At 40.7% G+C, this 23,182-nt stretch overlaps 1 long non-coding RNA gene across 1 annotated transcript; it reads right to left on the reverse strand.

The window, feature by feature from the left end:
- Nucleotides 1–1,419: 1,419 nt before the first annotated feature.
- On the reverse strand, nt 1,420–23,072 carry LOC150069396 (uncharacterized). The gene is made up of 3 exons (XR_016535453.1): nt 22,993–23,072; nt 12,467–12,590; nt 1,420–1,496 (listed from the first exon to the last, which is right to left on the reverse strand). It is a non-coding gene; the product is annotated as an uncharacterized LOC150069396 (long non-coding RNA).
- Nucleotides 23,073–23,182: the final 110 nt, after the last annotated feature.

Raw genomic sequence — 23,182 nt, forward strand, 5'->3', positions numbered from 1 at the left:
TCAGCACATTTTTTTGAGCTGAGTAGGTGCAGACCATTGAGAGAAAGCTGCTCCAATGTCCTCAAAGAGTACTCTGGCTGACCTGTCACCATGCTTGATGCTCAGAGCACTCTTGGGAAACCATTATATGAGTAAATGGATCCATGAATATTGAATGACTAAATATCTTTTTAAAATGCAAATATTTGGAGAGGATAACAAATACATTGGGAACCACATTTAACAACTCAGTAGGCCAGGGATTTGATCTCAAAACTCTTTGCATTGATTCTCCAGGGCCAGTTGTTGTGGTTAGTTTTGAAGACCTAGAGTAGAGGCTTATCTGGGAAGAGGCACATTTGTATTTTGTAAATGTTAGTAAAGCATTACTATGTGTCTCTTAGGCTTCCATAACAAATTACCACAAACTGGGTGACTTAGAATAACAGAAAGTTACTGGTTTATAGTTCTGGAGGCTGGAAACCTGAAATTAAGGTGTTAGCAGGACACTCTCAATAGAGATTGAGAGGGGGTGGGGAGAGAAGAGGGGGAGAATCTTTTTTTGATTTTTCTTAGCTTCTGGTAGTCACCAGGAATTGTTAATGTTCCTTGCCTGTGTGACACTACTTCCTGGTCTCTGTCATACTGTCTCTCCCTCTGTATCTTTGTGTCTGTGTTTCTGTTGTCTCTGTTTATAAGCATATTCCCTAATCTAGGATGATATAACAGAACTAATTACAGTCTGAATATTTCCTATTTCCAAGTGAAACTGCATTGTGAGATTCTGGGTGAACATGACATTCTGGAGAAGTCTAATCAACCCAATGGTCTACTGATTATTGCGAGACACCCAGCTAGCCCCCAGGGAAAGTCTGGTGACAGAGGCAAGTCATCATGATATAAACCACTCACATTGCAGTGGTGTGTGTGTGTGTGTGTGTGTGTGTGTGTGTGTATTAGCATGAAGGCACATGATACCTCTGGAATTCAGGAGAAGTAACTTAGAAGTACCACATAGTAGGAAAGGAAGAGTGAAAAAGATATTTATTCCAAAAATATTGTGAATGCATATTATGGACCAATCTTTGCTAAAGAACTCCAAAAAGAGTTCTAAATAAAAGAAGTATTTTATTCATGTTCCCAGGGAACATACAGCTGAATAGAAAAAGATACGCTGTAAAGAAGTATGAAGTAAGTAAGGGAGTATAGAATAAATAAATATTGTGATTTACAGGATGGCTTGTGATAGGAGAATAATGCAAGAGCTTACTCAGATGGTCTGTAAGAAGCATTTACATTATAAACTTGAAGGAAAAGAAGGATTCAGCCATAAGATGAGTAGGGAAGCCATGCCACTTCTTTCTGAACCTTTTTGATGCTACTAAAGTAGGGATGCTGAATCTATCCCACGCCATCTTAGCCACATGTGGATGATACAGTATTGGGTTTGACTGGCTCCATCTTGTCTTCGTGGTAGAGCAGGGATGTCCCTTCCAGGTGATGGCATTCCTGAATTCCTAGAGGCAGGAGCAGAGACTTGGACAATAAGTTACTGGATTAACAAAAAAATTGCCAGTCTTGGGATGTGAACTCTCAAGCTCAATGTGACCCTGCTCCCTGACCTGACCCTGTTTAGGTCCAAGCCAGCTCAGATGCCAATCTGTCATGCCACGTGTCTCCTGTCTGCTTATGTTTCATCATCTGGAGCTCTTCTTTGTTCACCATGGTGTCCACTTCAGCTCTTGACTGGAGATGATCTGGTATTGTTTTTCTACTTTTTCTTTCCTCTCCAGCTCTCACGTTTTCTGACAGTATTAAGTGTATAAGGGAGTCTGTGTACATTGGCTGGCCTTCTAATAAAGATTCCCGATTCCACCTCTCAAAATGTGGCTTGTCTGTTTTCTCACTGCATAACACTATCACCAAGTAGAAGTCCAAAACTTAGTAATTATGATGATGCATATTCTCTTTTATGCCTTAGCTGTCTGGGTATAAATCTAGAGAGAGGCCTGTACAGTTTACTCTTCTTGCCCACCCTTTTCTTGTGTGTATGCACATGTAAGTACACACACAAATGTATCACAATATGCCACACCACACAATATACCACACATGCACACACAAACCACATGCACACATGTTCATACCACATTCATACACCTAATACATACAAACATGCATACACACATTCATTTTCTGAATGATTTGAGAAGTATATATATTTTGACACTTCAGCTCTATAAATGACAGCATATACCACCTAAGAAAAAGCTCAATGTTTATGTTACCATGGTATGATTATTTGACATTAATATAATACTATTTGACATTAATATAATGCTATTTGGTTAATATAATACATTATCTAATTAGAGTCCTTAATTTTAATTCCCTCAATTATCTAAATACTCTCCACTATAGGTTTCTTCTTTTTTCCTTATCCAGAATCACATAAAGATTCAAAGATTAGTTTTATATGACTTATCTTCTGAGTCTCTTTTAATTTATAACAGTAAAACTCCAACTTTTTAATGACATTGACATTTTTAAAGATTTCAAACCATCACTTTGAGAAATGTTCAGTGTAGACCAATCTTTGACATTTTTTCCCCAAAGCTCACTTGGAAATTTGAAACCAACTGCAATTGCTAATATCAATCAGTGCTTCTACAGTTCAAAGCACACAAACCCCTTCCATGTTGGTATGAATAATAATCCCTTAAAGGGGAATTAAAACTGCATTATGAAAAACCGAAAACCAGTTGAATAGCTGCAGGGCTTCTCAAGACCTTGTTGCACTAATGAATGTTATGCATCCTTAGGAAGGTTATAGAGCTTGTACCTGTAATCCAAGCTACTTATGGGCAAAGATCAGAATGTGGGTTTATGTCTGCCCTGTAAAAAAGTTAGCACAATGCCATCTTAACCAAGAAGGGAATAGTGGTTAATAAGGGTGCCTGTCCTTGTACCTACAGAGAAGTTCAGTTTAGATTGGAGGATAGAATCCCAAGGCCAGCCCTTGGCAAAGTCATAAGGGCTTAAAAAATAACTAAAACATAAAAGAGTGGAGGGCAGGGCTCAAATGGAAGATCTGTCATCTAGCAAGTGTAAGGTCTTATGTTTAAACATCAATACTGCAAAAACAAACAAAATAAACAAAAAGGGGGAGAAGGTTAGTCAATATATTCACCGTTGGTATCCACAGGAGAGAATCTCCATAGGTACCAAAATCTCAAGTCATTTTGCATATTGCCTAGCCATCCTTATTTATAGTTTCCATCATTTCTGTGTTATTTACAATGTCTAATATAAGATGACTATCATATCATGAAAAGCATTCTTCTGCTTCTCTAGGGATAGTGATAAGGGAAAACTAAAAGCATGTACATATTGATACTAATACTTAAAAATGTTTTCCATCTGCAGCTGATTGAATGTATGAATGTGCATCTTATGCTTATGGGGAGCAGACTACTAGAACTTTCCAAATTTAGTTGCCACAGAATATTGGAGGAACTTTTTAGTCATGAAGGGATGAATTAAAGATTATTTTCAATTTATGGGCTTTAAAATAATACAATTGCATCTCCTTACACAGGTTTTGAGAAGTAGAAATCTTCAAGTGGGATTGTATATGGTTCTGGATGAGAGTCTTTCTTGAGAGTGTAATCAAGACATACCTGAAGGCATGTCTGAGACTGATTGCTTTCAAAGGGGCATATTCATGTGTCTGAGGTTCGTAGACCTCAGTGGCTTTCCAAATGAATCTTACTAGAGGGCGGTTTGACTGACTTCATGACAACAGAGCTGCTTTCTGCCAGAATTAGGGGGGCAGGATGCGGTGGAGGGAGAGGAAACTATAATGTCTTTTATAACTAGTCTCAAAAAGCACATTTACCACTTTTTGCATGGACTCACTAATCTACCTTCAACAAGAATCAGGTTACACATCACCTTCGGTACGATGATCCAAAGAATTTGTAGACATATTAAAAAAACCTGAAAACTATAAAGACTATGTTAGGAATCCAAAATTTTTGGTGTGTTTGGTACTGGAATTTGAACTCAAAGCCTTTGTACCTGCTAGGTAAGTGTTTTGCCATTTGTGTCATAGCACTTGGTATTTTGTTTTGTTTTCTTTAGTCATTTTTCCAATAGGGTCTCATTTTTTTTCCCAAGCTGGCATGGACTGTGATCTTCCTATTGATGACTCGAGCTGCTGGAATGACCAGTACATACTACCACACCCAGATTGTTTGCTGAGATGAGATCTCAGTCTCCAGAAGAGCTAGAATTACACGTGTGATCCATCATTGGATCAATGCAAGGATTCTTGATAACATACTTCAGAAACATTGGTTTTAATGTTGAAATAGAGAAGGTTTGAAATGAGAAAGATAGGAGTGTCCCAAGAGTAGTTTCAGTATGTTCATGTCATCATCTGAGGACTGGCTCTTAGGTTTTTGAGCTTGAATAGTTTCTTCCTAAGTAGTATTTAGGTGATATTATCATTCTTTGCAACATCTTTGGGTTGTCTCAATGGCAAAATGAACCAATGTTCATAAAAGTCTTTTAACAGTTACAACGTACAACATAGGTAGTCACTTATTGAAATTATTGGGCAAGATATGACTAGTCAAATAAATGAACACTAGATGTCTGACTTTTCTTTTTTTTTTTTGACATTCTCTTTTTTTTTTTTTTTGCCAGTCCTGGGCCTGAGCCTCAGGGCCTGAGCACTGTCCTTGGACTTTCTTAAGGCTAGAGCTGTACCACTTGAACCTCAGCACCACTTCTGGCTTTTTTCTATGTATGTGGTACCAAGGAAGAACCCGGGTCTTCATGCATGCTAGGCAAGCACTTTAACCACTAGGCCAACCTCCCAGCCCGATGTCTGTCTAACTTTTCATATTTAAAAAGTCCCTCTTCCTATCTTCCAGGATAGTTTAATATGTATAGATGTTCTTAAAAATACTTTTGATGAGCCTTATAATAACTCCATAGGAATTTAACCTGACATTTGTCTTTTTATGCAAGCTGTTCTTTGCTAGATATGTAGAACACATCTCTTCAGGGCACTGAAATACCTGATAAATGAATAGTTGTTGTTGTTTTTGCAATGCTGAGGATTGAACTCAAGGCCTTATGCCTGCTAGGCAAGAATTCTACCTCTGAGTTAAGTTCTCAGCCCTGATGTTCTTAAAAACAAAACAAAACAAAACAAACCTTTATGTGCTTCCATATTTTCCCTAAGCCATAAGGAGGTTGTTTTTCTCCAGTGTCTCATAAACTGGCACCAAGGCAGTCTCCAAAGAGCAGTTCAGAAAATGTTTTAAGCAATGGCAATCTCATCAGAATAAATATAGAGTTTCCCATGGTGACTACATGGCAGAACAAAGCAGGTTTGGATACATGAGTCTTGATGGGATATGCTTGTCCAAGATTAGTCCTTGTACTTTATAGTCATATCTCATTACAAAACGAATCATACAGATCAGATGTAAAGAAAATATTATTGCCAGCCAACTGCAGTATTTAAATCCAGGCAGCTTAGAATACTTATAGATAAATCTTGTTAATCTTCATAATACTATGAGTAAGTCAAAGTATCATCACTCTTAGAGGAAAGAGTAACAAAACTTGGGTTTATTTTGAGTCACTCTGTGTTCTTCTAATGCTAATGGTTTGCTCTGTGTAACTGTTTCTTGATTATTGAGTGTGGTTCAGCCTAGTAAAATTTAAATGTGCAAACACACATACATGCACATACCCCCACAAATATAATGGCTAAATTAGGGCCAGAGTTCTTAGCCTAGAAAGAACTCTCGATCAGTACATTAATTAGGATATCAAATTTATACCCTATGTCAACTGTAATTGTTTACTGTCTAACTAAACTCTCTTTAATTTATTGCAGCCATTAGTGTCTGTTAGCAAGTGAGAATGTGTTTGAATTTTATGACAGAACATGCTTACCAGCTTTCTGTCTCAGTCCATCTACTCACCTTACACCTTACATTTAACCTTGGATTGGGCCTTCCTTGAGCAATGGCTATCCTTCTCTTAAAGGTCCTTCCATTTTATGCCTCAGCTCTCAAAGCTATAAAATGAGAGGATGGGATAAAATGATCTGTAAATTAATCATGCACATCTTAAAATCTGAGTTAGTGATTATCTGCTCAGATATAGAGATTAAGGCAGCAATGATAGAAATAAACACCCCACATAATACCACTGGAGACAACTAGAGTTATTCGTATGTTTTGTTTTTGTGTATAACTACTTAAAATCAGTTTAAGGGTCAATAACTTTGTACCAATTATGGTAGAGAATTGTTACTACAAAAATTCTACTTAAGTAACAGAGCATGAATCCAGGAAAGTGAAAGTCCCCTGGCCACATAAGTATTGGCTTTTGGAGAGAGCAGTGAAGGGAAGAAGAAAGAGGAAGAGACTTTTGTGATATGGTTCAGTAATGGGAAATAGTATGGGTGCAGTCATCTTAGATGAAGTAGGCTTTATTTATTTTTATTTTACTTTCATAATCATTATCTTTAAGTAGTTGTACAAAGGAGTTTCAATTCAACAAATCAGATTATTAGTTCAATGTACCTCTCAACCAATGGGAAGTTAGCTTTGAATAACAGTTTCTTTCTGAAATGTGTTGATCCGTGATTAATTTGATTTCTTTTACAGAGTTTATAAGAAAAGAAACATATCTAAGAAGTTTTGAAGGAAGAGAACAAAAATGCTTTGATTTCTTTGTGATGTTGTAAAAATAATAGGTTAGTGGAAATGACTCATACGATTCAAAATTTCAAGTAGTCAATATAGGTGGTAAGCCTTTTATCTTGACCGCAGAATTTCTGCATTCCTCTCCCCAGCCCTATCCCCAAGAAATCCTCTGCAGACATTCCAATAGTGCACATGCTTTAAAAGAAAAACAAAAACAAAACCATAAAACTACTGCCTCTGGTAAAACCTTCCACAACTTGTCCATCAAACGTACTTGTTGTGCACATTTTCGACGGAAGCAAACGTGAGTTTTCTAACGTGTTTTTAAAAGAGATACCAAGAGTGTTTCATAATACAGACATATCTGACTCACTTGACCATTCTTGTATCACTTTTTTTTAATGTGTGTGTGTGTGTGTGTGTGTGTGTGTGTGTGCGTGCATATGCCAGTCCTGGAGCTTGAAATCAGACCATGGGCACTGCTCTTGAGCTTTTGTGTTAAAGGCTAACACTCAACCACTTGAGTCATGGCTCAACTTCAAGCTTTTTAGTGGGTGTATGTGTGTGGTAAGTTGGAGATGAGTCTCATGGGCTTCTCTGCTCAGGTTGGCTTGGACTGTGATCCTCAGATCCCAACCTCCTGAATAGCTAGGATTACAGGTATGTGCCACTGGCACTCAGCTTAACCATATTTCTTTACATATACTCCAGTGTTTGTTATTATACAGAGATAGTAAAAGTTTTTGTGTATGGATCCTGGCATACTTTAGTTTCTGGAGCATAGTGTCTTCATTGTGAAATGACTAGACAAAAGATAATACTTCTCCCTCCCCCTATTTTTTTATTGGTATTGTTGTGTAAGGAGGTTTTCTTTAGACATGTCCCACATATGCATCCAATATACCTCTATTAGACTCCATCCTGTGATACTCTCCCTCATCCCTCCTCCTCCTTTCCCAAACAAGTCTCAACAAGCCCCATGTTCATTCTTATACATAGTTTTTTTTTTACTATATTCATCTTCCTTCATTTTCTCTGTTTACCCTTCCCCTTCTACTATAGCCCACAGACCAGACAGAGCCTGTTTTATATTTTGATTATTCATTTTATAAAATGTATGTTAATTGTTCAAAGGGGTTTCACCATGGTGTTTCACACATGCATATGCTGTAAGTGACACACTCACTTACATGTAGTCTCCTTTTCCCCATCCCTACAACTATTATTATTCAACAGCTTTAAGTGTGTTTTGTTCTGCTATTTTCACTCACAGATGCAATGTATTTCAGTATTGTTCACCCTTGGACATTGCCTTTTCCTCCTCCCCTCAAATAACCTCAAATAGTCTGACCTAACTTTGGTTAACATTGTGATCACTAATTCCATCTACTTCCCTGTGAATAATACAATTTCATTTTCCATTCATCGTTTGTAAGGCATATTGGCTATGTCTATAGCTCAGCTATTGTCAGTGTTGTGCTGCAGTCAATAGGGTTGAGTAAGTGCCTCTATTATATCTTTTCTTACTTCATTTATATGCCCAAGAATGGCTTTCCTGGATAGTAAGGTAATCTCTGTTTTTAAATAATAATTTCTAAATCTGTAGGAGCAGATCCAAGTTTTGTAGGGTATAAAGCATATTCAATTATGAAGACAAGGTAAGTGAAAGATTCAGTTGTTTCCAAGAATGCCTCCTTACTGATAATAACTGCACATCCCTCCATCATCTTGATTTCAAGCATCCCATTCTCACATCATCACTGGCCATCTTTCCAGTTTCATTTTTCTTGGGCTTAACGGAAGCTATGTTTGACTTCTCAGGAACTACAGTCAAACTCCCATCATTTCAGTGCCTCTCATTCCCTTCATATCCACACCTCATCCTTACATAGCTCTAAACACCACTGTTGTTTTAACCATTTTACCTATGCTTTCCTACTCTGTTCCCTCTTACTTTCTCATACTTCCTTGGCAAACTCCATCCCTGCTTGAGTCCAATTCTCCTCCTACTCTGCTCCTGCAGTTACACAGCTGAATGAGGACAGGGAAAAAAAAAACAACCCACACAAGTCATACTGATGTATCTCTTTGTAAATTTCTTACCTCATCCCAGGTGGGCTTTTTTGTCTTGCCCTGGAACCCTACTACGTTTTTCTGAGTGCATTCACTCTCCCACACACCCTGGAGGCTCCCTCACATTTTTCCCTCTTCTCAGTCCTCTATACTTCTTTGGCCATCCTCTCCCCTTGTCTTATCATGATGCTTACTATTTCATTGAGAAGTTAGGAACAGGAAAATCCAAAGGCAAACAACAAACCCCACACCACCTTAAAACTGTAGCTTCCCTCCCTGTGAATACCTACTCAGTTACCTGTGTCCCCATCCTCTACCTCCCTCTTCTTCTGTAGGTGAACAGCCAGAGTTTCCACCTCAGGCCAGCCCTCAACTTGTGACTCATTCCATTCCCCTTTTGCAAGCTTAACACTGCTCAGAGCAGATGGAACCAAAGACACAGTGGCTACAGCACCTACAACCCAAACATAGGGATAGTACCTACGTTGAGGACTTCCCTTCAAAATTAGAAGAAAAGCATAAAGTCTGATCAAGGAAAAGATGTTTCATATATAATATGAATATGTGTGTTGCAGTCAAAATGATAATTGTTATTGTTGACTCGATGATGAGGTGCTGCGGGCTCACATACAAGTCATACTGCAAGCTGTGTATCACTGCTGTCTGTTTTGTCCGCTCAGACAGCACCTTGTACCTTTAGGGCATCATCGTTGAGCAAGCTCACTGTGCTTTTTCCCACCTCGCCTAAATCTTTGTCTTGACAACCAAACCATTTCGTATCAATTTTCTGCCTCTTTTTCCTTTCCTAACAGCAAAACTTCACTCTCCTCCCATTTTCCCCTTGCCCTCAGGTTTTCATGCTGTTATGACACTGAAACTGGTTAGATAACTTCCCAATGACCCCGTCATACTTCCCCCATTCTCAGTCCTCCTTTTCACTCCTGTTAAGACCTGATTACTCTTCTCAGTGAAGCCATTTTCTGGTTTTGGGGACCATAAAAATATTTCACTGGAATAAGAAAACACCGTTAAGAGTGAAAATTTGCACCAGGGGTTTGGTACTCACGCTTGTAATCCTAGCTACTTAAGGAGGCTGAGATCGGTGGATTGTGGTTTGAAGCCAGCCTGGGTAAGAAGGTCTGTGAAACTCTTATCTCTACTACCAGAAAACTGAAAGTAATTGTTGTGGCTCAAAGTGGTAGAGTGCTAGCCTTGTGCACAAAAGCTCAGGAACTGAGCCCAGGCTCCTGAGTTCAAGTCCTATGATTGACCAAAAAAAAAAAAAAAGTGAAGAGTTAGTACTACTACTGATTACACTGAGACACAAGAGTCAACCGCAAAATGATTAATCTTCTCTGTTTTCTTGTTTTGTTTTGGTTTGTTTTGAAACAGTATCTGAAAGCCAGCTCAGGGTGGCTTTGAACACATAATCCTCCTCCTTTCTCCACTTTCCAAGTACTGGGATTATAGGCATGTACCAATATGCCTGGTTTATGATGGTTAATCTTACATGTAGACTTGAGTAGCTGAAGATGGCCCAGGAGATGAATGCCATGCACCTTTGGGTATATTGGTGAAAGCATTTTCACAGAAGATTAACTGAAGGGAAGCTCTACCCTGAGCAAGGACAACACTGTGCCACAGCTTCATGGTCTGGGTGGAATAAAAGGTATGTGGGGGGAGGTAGAAAATAGCCCAAAGTACAAATTATGGGTAAAATATTCTCCCTCTCTCCCTACTTCCTACCAAAATATGAACTACACTGCCCACCATACCCTTCCTGCCACAATGGATTGAAAGCTCTGAATGTATGAATTAGGCCCGGAGCTTGGCCTAGTGGTAGAGTGCTTGCCTAGCATGCACAAAGACCCAGGTTTGACATACATAGAAAAAAGCTGTCAGTGGTTCTGTGGGTCAAGTGATAGAGCTCTAGCCTTTAGCCTTGAGAAAGCCCAAGAACAGAGCTCGGTGCCCTGAGTTCAAGCCAGACTGGCAAAACAAAACAAAACAAACAAAACAAAAACAAACAAAACCCCACAGAGCCTTCTTCTTTCTGCTGAAATTGTTTAATATTAGGTATTTTGTCAAGGCAACAAAAAGTCTAATACAGCCCATCTCAGACAGCTGCCCCAAACATCATAGAATCCTGCTATATCCCTCACGGTGTCTTTTTAAGTCTCTTATGAGGATCCTCCTTTCTACACAGCCTCTAAATATTGATTGCCTAGGGCTCAGTTTTTGGACCTCTTCCTGTTCTTTTTCTTGACTTCCTCTGCCTCCTGGCAAATTTTTCTTCAGCATGCTTCCTTTTTTTTTTTTTTTTCAAGTCCTGGGGCTTGAACTCAGGGCCTGGGCACAGTCCTTGAGTCTTCTCATGGCTAGTGTTCTACCACTTGAGCCACAGTACCACTTCCAGCCTTTTCTGTATATGTGGTATCTAGGAATGGAACCCAGGGTTTTGTGCATGCATGCATGGCAGGCAAGCACTCTACCACTAGGCCACACTCCTGCCCCTTCACTATTATTCTTTTAAGTAAAAATTATGAATATATATTTGTATTATATTATATTAATAATTATATTATAATTATATTAATAATTTGATACATGCAAACAGCGTGTAATGATTGATCGGGACAATTAGCATTTCCTTCCTTAGACACTTATCATTTCTGTATGTGGAAACCTTCATACTTCCATAGTTCTCAGATTATTGTTCTACCTCTTGTTCTTATCTTTCTCCTGTTTTTTTTTAGTCCAATTTCCTAGTGCGGTACATTGGTGTGCTGTGTCACTCCATGAAATACCAAAATGCTCTTGATCATACAGTGAAAAGCTGTTCCTCACATTTTCTAGCAATTTCTCCTACCCTAGTACCCTGGCCTCATTCTGGGACCCTTAGAACTACCCATAGACTTGTTTCTGTGCCTGTTAGGGTTATACTGTGACTCTAGAATGGGTAGTCCCATTACTATGCCAACTATTAAATATTGTGAAAGCTTTAAATGAACTCCTAAACCTGCTTTCAGTTTGGACTTTTTCCACCCCTGACTACCAGGCTTGCATATCTAATTTCTTCTTCCCTTCTTGTTTGCTTGTTTAAACTCCCCACATTCTTTTATGCCTGACATCCAAGCTATCAGTACATACTTTCCACGGTGTATTCAAGATCCACAGGCCCTTGCTCTTCCTCCACAACTGCTGTTATCCACCATCAACTCTCACCTTGATCCCTGCAGTGGTTCTTGTTTTCCTGAATCCACCCTGTATCTGAGAGTGACCCTGATAGAGCATGAGCTAGCTGATGTTGTCTCTTTTCAGAGCCCTCCTACCTCATTCAGGGCAAAGGCTATGTCCTCACAGTGGCCTGGAGTTGAAAAGCACTTAGCCCCTGCTGGCTGCCAGTGCCTCTGACCCCATTCCCTACCCCTCTCCCATCCCTCCTCTCCGTCACCATGGTCGCCTTGCTCTTCTCTGTGTACTAGGCACACACTAGCCTTCTAAGCTTTCTCTCTTTCCTTTCAAGCTCACTTATTGGTCCCTGCTACACACAGCTGGCCCCTTGCCTCCTTTGGTCATTGATTAAAGGTTATCCTCTTAGGGAGCCTTCCTTAATAAACCAGAAGCCCCACCCCATTGCCCTTCCCGATGTTATTTTTGTCCACAGCACTTATAACCACCTGACGGGCTGTGGAGTTGACATCCGTAGTGTTTGTCAGTGTTGTTTGTTGCCGTAACCGCAGGGCGGGGAATACTGCTTGGTATGTAGTGGGTGCTCAGGAATGGACTGTCAGATGAGTTCATCTTTAGAACAAAAGGCAGATAACATTTATTAGTTGGCTAACAGATCACAAAGTTTTTCTATTATTAAATTGTTTCCATCGTGTAAAATTATTTAAATTTAATCTAATTTAAATTATTTAAAATTCATTGGCAGGAGGCAAATTCTCCCCAAATGGAGTAACTAGCTAATCACAGCTCTGCGCTCTGATCTAGAATGTGGAGAAAGAGACAAAGACAGAGACCCAGAGAGAAAGAGGCAAGAATTTTCTATATTCTCTGGAAGTTTATATTGTAAAAGGCATGTCAATCAGATTTACACACCCACAGTCAGGGAACTCATAGCATGGAGGCCAGGGATGCAGTGCTTGAAGTCAGGCACATAATCAAGCCCATCTTTTCCGGTCTCTATTGATTTATCTACAATGCTATGGCTGTAGATATCTTGCTGGCAAACCCAGCTCTCCCCCAAAGCAGTGAGTATTGAACTAGGGAAAGTTAAGGCTTTAGGCCTTCTGTTCTTTATGGAAGATTGGAAACAGAAGAAAGTTATAAATGAACTGGAGTGGTGATGCTGCTGTGAGGGTTTGCCTACCATCCTTTTCCTGGGTGTCTTCAACTGATTCACCTCATGAAATTTGCTAATTGACATCGTGCATCATGAAACTCCATTTTTTTGTTGTCTATAATACTCTGGTGTAGATGTGTACCTATCTTTATTTTTTCTTGCCAGTCTGGGGCTTGAACGCAGAGGCCTGGGTACCGTCCTTGGGCTTTCTCAAAGCTAGCACTCTACCCTTGAGCCACATCACCATTTCTGGCTTTTCCTGTGCCTGTGACAGGAGAAATCAAATGGCTTCGTGAATGCCAGGTAAGCACTCTACCACTAGGCCATGCTCCTGGTCCCTGTACCTATCTTTTATTCTGTCCACTTAAAAACAATTTAATTTACCAAGTTAATCAGGAAAATATTATGATAAAACTGGAGAGGCATTATTAATTCTAGTGGGTATTTTCTAGTATTTTTGAACATTAGCCACTGAGGAATCTCTTTAGCATGCCTACATGGACAGATACTCATATTATAAACCCCTGCACACTTTTGCAACCCAGTAAATGAATATTACTCACTTTCCAGCCTTCCCAGGGAAATCTCTGGAGAGTATCACTTCTTATTTGCAAAGAGATGAGAGTTACCAGTTTCTGTCCTTTCCCTACAGAGTTCAGAGTCTCTCTTAATCCTGTTTATTTGCCTGCTAGAAAAGAGCTTGGCTCAGCAATTCACTTGGGACAATTGTGACTTCATAGGATTTAAAAAGAAATAAGGAATTTAATTATATGTATGTATGTGTCTGTATATATATGAAGAGAGGAGAGAGAGAGAGAGAGAGAGAGAGAGAATATGATCATACTAAAGCTTGAACTAAGGGCCTATCCCTTTGCTTTTTCACCCAAGGTGTTCTACCACTTGTCACAGCTTCACTTTGGCTTTTTGGAGGTTAACTGGAGATAGGAATCTCGCAGATTTCCTTCCCCTGCTGGCTTTTGAACTATGATCCTAGGATCTTAGCAACCTGAATAGCTAAGACTACAGGCATGAGCCACTAGTGTCAGGCTTATATACAGTTTTTATTTACTTAATTTAGAACTATAATTGCAAGTTTTACTTTTCTTATTCAAAATAAAAAACAAAAACATACACAGAAAAAAAAATCCAGCCAGGTATTGTTGGCTTTCAACTATAATCCTAGCTACCCTAGAGGCTGAGCTCTTGGGATTCTATTCCAATTTGGACAGGCCAAATTGTTAAAAAAAAAATCAAAACCAAAAATCCCAACTTTTTTTTTTTTTTTTTTTGCCAGTCCTGGGCTTAAGCTCAGGCAAGCACACTACCACTAGGCCAAACTCCCGGCCCCCAAAATCCCAACTTTTTAAAGTATTTTTTATTTTGTAGTATTTTCTTTCTGCTTCTTGATGTAGGTACAATGAAAAGAGAAACATTAATGTAGTTATGAAAAATTTATACATCTTAATTGCTAATCAGCAAGTTTATAGGAAAAGGTAGACGTGTAAAATATCTTGTATGATACTTACCTGTAACAAACTGGTGTTCTTTTGAATTATTGTATTCCTTGTTAATTCATATATGTGTGTTCATAATCATATGTGTGTGCATATGTAGGACAAGCACATACACACATACATACTTTCCTCTCATTTCCACTTTGAACTGCATTGGTCTAGAATTTTGGAGAAAAATGATTTCATAACCAATGTGACATTTTTTCACTCATCTTGCATATAAATGCAGAGATACTTTGTTAAACAGTTTCAGAATTTAGAAATTCTTATATTGCTTTCTTCTTGTGTATATTTCAGGTAGATAACCATGATGTTTGATGTACACATACATAGTGGAATGATTATCACAGTCAAAGAAATTAACATACTCATCAGCTTACATAATTACTTTTTTGTGTATGTAGTGAAAGTACCTGTAATTTTTGCTCTTAGCAAATTTCCAGTGTACAATACAGTATTATTAACTCTAATTGTTAACCTCATGCTGTACCTGAGATTTCTAGATTTATCAATTCTGCATAACTGTAACTTTTTACCCTTTGAGGTGTACATCTCCACTTCCCACAGAAATGTTTTGTGGAGGTCAGAATGTAAATGCTAATAATGAATCCCATAGAACAAAACAGTAAAGGTAAATTATACAAAATTACAGCAAAAGAAATTATGTAAAATGTAAAGAGAAGTGTTTTATACTTATCATGACTGTGTTTTTGTGATGCCTCCATCACTAATTTAGAATTAAAATAAAAATTGCTTACCTGTAGCAGCATCGGAACTAGTTTGATCAAACATAAAACAAAACAAAGTGGAAAAATATTTGAAAAAAAATGTTTTCTTAGTATCTAGTTCAGAAAATTCTATTCTCTGAGTGATTCCAAGAATCGATTTGGGTTTTCTTTTTATTAAATTTCAAGAAGCATTTCTTTTAATTGAAACTTTCATAAGCGACATCAGAAACATGTATTTGGAACATTGTACAATTCACAGAGGAATTTCACATATAGTACCTTCTTGATTTCACACAATCCCTCCCTAATTGTATGCAGTGCAGGAGAAATGAATGTATCTCAAAAAGAAGGAAAGAAAGAGGAAAGAAACAATAGGAAAAGGACTGAATACATGGGCACAGTAGCAGAGGGGCTTGCTTACTATGTGTATGGCATGGGATTTGATCCCAAATACAGAAAGAGAGAATGAGAGAGAGAGACAGAGGCAGGGACAGAGAGACAGAAACAGACACAAGCACAGAGAGACAGAGACAGAGAGACAGACAGAGACAAAGAGAGAAAGAGAGAGGGGGGGGGGGTGAGGGGGAATCCCGGAACTAATCAGCAGGAAAGCAGGATTTGCATTTAACACATCTAGTTCTAAATATTTTCACTACAATGTGGAAATGATTTCTCTTAGTTTATGCTAAAGTGATTACAAGAGTGGTAACTACTGAGACAATTCAAACAAAGTTTATTTGAGGAAATGAATTGCTCAGATAATTGGATATTTTAAGATTGATTTTGCAAATTTGGACATGATCTAGTGTCCCTGAGGAAACAAAAGAAAGAATGTGAAAGGAAGGAAGCAAGAAAGAGAGAGAAGGAAGGAAGGAAGGAAAGAAAGAAGGAAGGAAGGAGAGAAAGAAAGAAAGGAAGGAAAGGAGGAAGGAAGGAAAGAAGACAGACCCTTAGGGTTACATGCTTGCTAGGCAAGGACTCTGCTTCTTGAGCCACAAGTCTAGTTCCCAAAATGAGGATTTTGTAACCCTGGTTTTTCAATCTGTAATGAAATATTTCTTGAGCCAATGGTTCCCAACATGTTTTTATTGGAGAATAGCAACCTTACCTCTGAAATATGGACTTTATTAATTCTTCATGGCTTATTACATTTTCCCTTACTTCCCTCAGGACTGAAGAACTGAAAGTTGTACATTTTCCTCCCTAGTGATGTGTATGGTACACTTTAATGTTGTGAATGATGCTGTACCTACTGTCTCCCAGGTGTGTTTTCTAATTAATTACCTATGGTGAGTATGTGAACATTACTAATATATCCAAATAAACAAATATTAGATGGGATAAGTATTCTAGGCTGAGCTGTAGATCTCTTATTACATGTGAAACTGATGTGACATATATTTTTTATGATAAAAGATGCGACCATCTTTCAGGGAAGTGGTCTAAGGCTATAAACATTTGTGTTCCAGAGGTGCTGTTAAATAACTTTCAATTATTTACTGAATTTTGTATAAGCATACAAAATTCCTTCTTTACTAAAGAGTTAACCTGGCACGACAAATACTTTGGCATGCCAAATACTTTAATTCCATAGTCGTGGCCTGCCTTATTGGTCTCAGATTTAATAGAATGCATTTGCCCACTGATAAGGTGCTGCCAATCGAAAAGTCTACAACATTTATGATGGAAAATGTTGGATATAACAGTCCAGAAAGGGCATTGCTTGGCTCAGAACCTGACACATAATGAATGATAAGAGAATATTTGATGAATAAATGAATGAATGTTTCACTAACATTTTGGAGGCCATATCTGTTCTATAGGCCTATTAATTAGCTCCATTTCTCAGCAACTTCTGTTACCAATGGGGAACATTTGGGAATGACTTCCCTAATAAATGTCAAAAGCATGTGAGTAATTATAATTTAGCCAAAAGCATTTATACAAGCTGAGAGAAAAAGTGAATATCGGGGTGTGATTTATGAAGTGACTAATGTTGCTAAGATCTCATTAAAGAGCAGGAATTGTGCTAAGCTACAATGGAAAACCTCTGGGACCAAGGGTATTTAAGCTGGTTGTTCAGTTTACTTTAACAATTCAACAGATACTGTCATGGGTCAGGAACCAGGATGAATGCTCTGTGCTGGGATTTCAGAGTGTCTCTGAAAATCATCAAACAGGATATATACATAGTTCATCAATATTCTAGTTGTATCTTAGATAGTATGCTATACTTTTTCTCAATCTCCAAAAGAGATTTTCATGTTAAACCCTGCTAAAGCAAAGGCAACTGGTACTGTGAAAAAGTTTTAATTTATATAGTGTTTCCTCCATTCTGGAAATTATTTTGGGAATATTCTTCATTGTATAACAAATACATCTAGTGATTTAATATACTAACCATACTATTTCAAAATGTAATCAACATTTTATGTGAAAACAAGATTACCCATTGTTTCCTATGTTTTCAGATACACCAGAGTTTTTACACTAGTATTCACAAGGATCTCTAGTCTGTCTGGAAAGACAGATATGGAAAGAAATCACTACACCAATTGCAACCTGTAGTAGAGATATGTAAGTAACAGAAGTTGCAGCACATAGGAGTGAGAGATTACTCTGAAGGATGCTCTGGAGATTCAGGAAAGAATTCATAGAGGTAGTGCTGCCCAAGCAGAGCTTGGGGACACTGAATGGACACTTAGTGATAGGACAGGTTGAAAAATACAAACACAAGGGACTGTGTTGTATGTTCAAAGGGTGATTACAGCTTGCTTAACATTGCTCAAAGTTTCAGTGAGAGATGAGAAGTTGCCAGGAAGTATTATCATGAATCCCTTCCCAGCTTCCTCCCTTCCCTTATTGCTTCTTTCTTTTGGTTTTAGGGATGGAACACAGTGTCTTTTATACCTACGCAAGCACTCTACCACTGAGCTAAATCTTAAGTCCTCAGCTCTTGATTAGCTTCTTAATGAGTAAAATTTTAGCCAGGTGCGGTGGCTCACGTCTGTAATCCTAGATACTCAGGTGGCTGAGATCTGAGGATCATGGTTCAAAGCCACCCCGGGCAATACAAAGCCATGAGACTCTTATCTCCAATTAATCACTAGAAAACGGGAAGTGGGACGAGGGCTCAAGGGCAGGTCAGTAGCCTTGAGCTGAAGAGTTCAAGCCCCATGACCCCTCCCTACCAATTTTTTTTATCCTCTATTATTGATAAGGAACCAACACATGATTTTAAGAAAAGGAAATAATTTGTGGAGGCATTGTGGAGAAAAGGGAGAAGTTTCTGTGGCTCTTTCATAGAATGTCTACATTCCTCTCATTCAATAGTTAGACAAAGAATGAAGAGTAGAAATGAACACGTTACAAGAGGGCTCAATTCATTTGTTTAATCACAATTATGATGGCACATGCCCAGTGCTCATTGGGGAAAAGTGGGGAAAAGTGACTTGGTTGTTTCTCTCCAAAACAAAGGTGGAAACATTTTAGAATAATTCATTGAGTTTTAAAATGTCAACAATGGGCTAGAAGTGTCAATAAAAACCAAAATCCAGGCCAGGAGTGTGGCCTCATGGCAGAGTTCTTGCCTAGCATGCATGAAGCCCTGGGTTTGATTCCTCCGTACCACATAGATAGACAAAGCTGGAAGTGATGCTGTGGCTCAAGTGGTAGAGATCTGGCCTTGAAAACACCCGAGGATGTTGCTCAGGCTCTGAGTTCATGCCAGGACAGACAATAAAAGAAAGAAAGAAAAAGACAAAACAACAAAATCTAGAAACTATCTGAAAGCCTGTTAGTCTACATACTTTTTCTAGTGACTGCTCCTACCAAACCTCCTTGGCTTTTTTGTGTCTTTTGTTCTTTTTTTTTTTTTAATATTAGAGTTCTTATAAGTTAAAACTGGTAAATAATAATTGAGTGTCACCTGGTTTTTCTCTCCTTTTGAAGAAGCTTAATAAAAATCAAATATCCAGAAGGCAAACTATTAGAAGAGAAAGCTCGGAATAATCAAGATTTGGCTGTATGGTTATTGAAATTGCTGAATTATTTACATTCTTTCACTCCTGTTGGATGGAACCCATGTGGTTTCGATACAGTGGAAAGGGCATTCAGAAGGAGGTAGTCTCCTGCATCTCGTTTTACAATTAGTTGGGTGTCTTTAGACAAATCATTTCTTTGGACTTTTCTTTTTATTCTACTTATATTTGCTGAGAATTTCGTATATCTTTCCTGAAAATACATGTGCACAATGTGTAGTGGTTAAATCAGAGAAAAGAGCACACTACCCTCCTCAAGCTTTAATGATTTTTATGTGTTTGGATATTTCATGCACTTCCTAGTTATTTTGACATATTTCTCAGATAGTTGTGACAGTTACCCTTTGCTGTAGACAATCAGAATTTCTCCTGTTAAACTGCCACGGCCCCATCCTTTCCCATCTGTAAGATCAACTTTTTAATTTCTACAAATGACTGAAAATATGTGGTACATTTTCCTTTGTGTCTGACTTATGTCACTTATTGACCTCTAACTATATGCATGCTGCTGCCAATGATACGATTTCATTCTTTTGGGGGGATCAATAATATTCCATTGTGTGCTTGTGCTACATTTTCTTAGCCACTTATCTGTGAGTGAACACTTCGGTTAATTCCCTATTTTGGCTATTTTGAATAGTGTTGCAGTAAACAGGGGCATGCAGGTGTCTCATATTATGCCTTGATTTCCTTTGGATATATATTTTAGAGTAGTATTCTGACCAGAAAAATTACAAAATGTTTTTGTATCAGTTCTTCTTTTCTTTCTTTCCTTTTCTTTTTTCTTTTTGGTGTTGTTGTTGTGGATCATGGGGCTTGAATTCGGCCTGGGTGCTGTCTCTGAGCTCTTCAGTTCAAAGCTACTGCCCTACCCCTGGGCCTGGGCATTGTCCCTGACCTCTTCAGCTCGAGGCTGAGAACCCTACCCTTAAGCCAAGCCCCATTTCCCATTTTCTAGAAGTTAACTGGAGATAAGAGTCTGACGTCCTTTTGTGCCAGGGGTGGCTTTGAACCATGATCCTCAGATCTCAGCCTCCTGAGTAGCTAGGATTACAGGTATGAACCACTGGTACCTGGCGCGGTGCTTTTGGACTTGTTTTTCATCACATCCCTCTGATGTAGGTTCAAATTATACAAATTCCCATGTCTGCCTGGAGGATATAAGGCAGCAGAAAAGCCCGTAGACTGTATTAGACTGAGTTCATGGCTGGCCCTGTCTCTTCACTGGGCCACATCAGTTATTTCCAGTTTTTGCTATCCCATTTTTCTCTTATGTTAAGCCGATATAACCTCAGTCATTATCTACTTTACATTGAACAGCAGAGTATAAAAATAACATTAGGGATGGAAGCTGTGGCCTAGTGGTAGAGAGCTTGCTTAGCATGCATGAAGCTCTAGGTTCTATTTCTTAGTACCACATACACAGAAAAAGCCAGATGTGGTGCTGTGGCTCAAGTGGTAGAGTGCTAGCCTTGAGAAATGCCCAAGGATAGTATTCGGGCCCTGAGTTCAAGCCCCAGGACTGGCAAAAACAAAAACAAAACACATTAAAGCTGGGAGCCTGTGGCTCATGCCTGCTACTCTGAAGGCTGAGATCTGAGAGGCCTTTGGACACCAGCCCTAGGCAGTAAACTCCAAGAAACTCTTAGCTTTATTAACCACCAAAAAGCTGGAAGTGGATCTCTGCTTCAAGTGGTAGAGAACCAGCATTGAGCAAAAAAGCTCAGGGCCAATGCCTGGGCCCTGAGTTCAAGCCCCAGGACCGGCATGTGCTTGCACACATAGACATGAAATTAAAATACCAAGTGTATTTCCTGTCATAAACCTAATGGTCAACCGTTGTTACATATTACTAATTTGTATAGAGAACATAGCTGTTTGTGTAGGGGCTGTGATACAAGTGACACAACACAGAGGCTCCCTAACTCTCTTGAATAAGGAAACCGGAATTATCTTTTAATATAAGTTTTTCTTTTGTTCCCTGTTCTTCAGTAGCCCAAAGGAACGATTTCCCCAATAAAGGTAAAGCTACTTTGAGAGGCGTGTTTACATTTTACACACTCAATACTTAGGCTGGGCGAGCCTCGTGACGGTGAAGAAATAAATCAGAAGATTAATAATAATAATAAAACCCTCCCATTGCAGTGGGTGAGCTGGGAGGAAGGCCAGGCTGTCTGGGTGAGCCGGATCCAGCCAGCCACGACCTAATGAGAAGACTCTTGCAGGAGACTCCATCTGCACTTCGTCTCGGAAGATGCTGCGAAATCCCCATTGCTGTCATGACAGTCGGTGTGGAAGCACACAGCGAAAGGAACCGGACGCGGTCCGGGTGGCTGGCCAAACAAAAAAAAAAAAAAAAAAAAAACCACCAAAACCAAACAGACAAACAAAAACATCATAACTTTCATGAAGCCCGAGCCATCTGACGAACGGGGAGAACTTCTATTACTCATTAACCCGAGGATCAAAGCGGTCCGCGCGCCTGGCACCCTGCGCGTGCGCGCGCGTGTGTCCCCGCGGTAGCGACCCCGCGCCCCGCACTCAGCTGCTGGCTCTCCCTGGCCTGGCGGGTGACAGGAGTTAGTGGTGAAGCACGGGCGGGGAGGAGGTCGCCTCTTAGAAAGATCGCGGCGAGGGGGAGGAGCCCCGATGGTCCTGGAAGAACAGCATGGCCCCATCCGGGAAGTCACAGCTCGCGGGGAGGCTGAGTCTGGCAGACTCGCGGTCCCGGAGGTGGCAGACGCCAGGGCAGCGGGCCTGGGAGCTGGGGCCTGCGCGCCCGGGAGGGGAGCGGGGCTCTCGGGGGTGTGCAAGTGGGAGACGCGCCGCACGGCGGACGTGCGCGGGCGGGGTGGGCGCTGAACCCGATCTGGGCTCGTCCTGCCGCCGCTGGGCTCCGGCACCGGCAGGGCGCCTCCGGGAGCCCGGAGCCCTGGGCCTCGGCGGGGCGCGGCAGCCCCTCCCTCCCGGGGGCCCGCGCTTCCGCCCGGGACCCGGTGGCGGCCGTGACCGCGGTTGCACCGCGCCTTCCGCCCCGGAGCTGCCGCCGCCCTCCCTCGGCTCGCGCTTTTGCTCTCCGCGCCCAGAGGCTGCGGGAACCTAGAGAAGGGCGCCAGGTCTCCGGGGCCTCCTCCGCGAAGGAGACGCCTGGAGCAGTTTGCAAGAGGGGTGGGCCCGGCCCGCTCGTCCCGGCGTTCCGCTCCTGCCCGGAATGCGCTGCTCGGGCACCTGAGGCCTCCTGGGAGCGGGGACTGGCCGCAGCGGGCGGGGTGGGCGCTCAGAGACGGCGCAGCCTCTTCCCCTTCTCGGGCTCGGAGCGACGGCGGAGAGGCGGGTGGGAGTCCCCGGGGATCCGCGTGGATTCCCCGATCGCCTGCTGCCACCCGCACACCGGCGGCGCTTGCATGGGCTGTGCGGGCAGGCGGGCGGCGCCCCGTTCCCCGCCGCCTCCGCGGGCTCGCTCCGCCACTGTGGCCACTCCAGCCAACGGGAGTCTAGGCTGGAGCCCATTCAAGTCTGCCCGGGTCTCCCTTCTTCCACTTACCACCTCCCTCCTCCACCCCCTATCTACCTTACCTTCTTCCCCAAAGCTCCGAGGCAAACGTGGACAGGAGCGAACAAGTTCGGGTACTGCCAAGCCAAGTGTGTGTATTGGGAGGAGGGTGGTAATGAAGTGGGAGCAAATGAGAATAAAATTAGAAATAAATACTCGAGAGTGTAACGCCACACACACACACACACACACACACACACACACACACACACA

This window comes from Megascapheus bottae, chromosome 1 (assembly GCF_031878675.1).
Source record: "Megascapheus bottae isolate mThoBot1 chromosome 1, mThoBot2.hap1, whole genome shotgun sequence".
NCBI classification, from domain to species: Eukaryota; Metazoa; Chordata; class Mammalia; order Rodentia; family Geomyidae; genus Megascapheus; species Megascapheus bottae.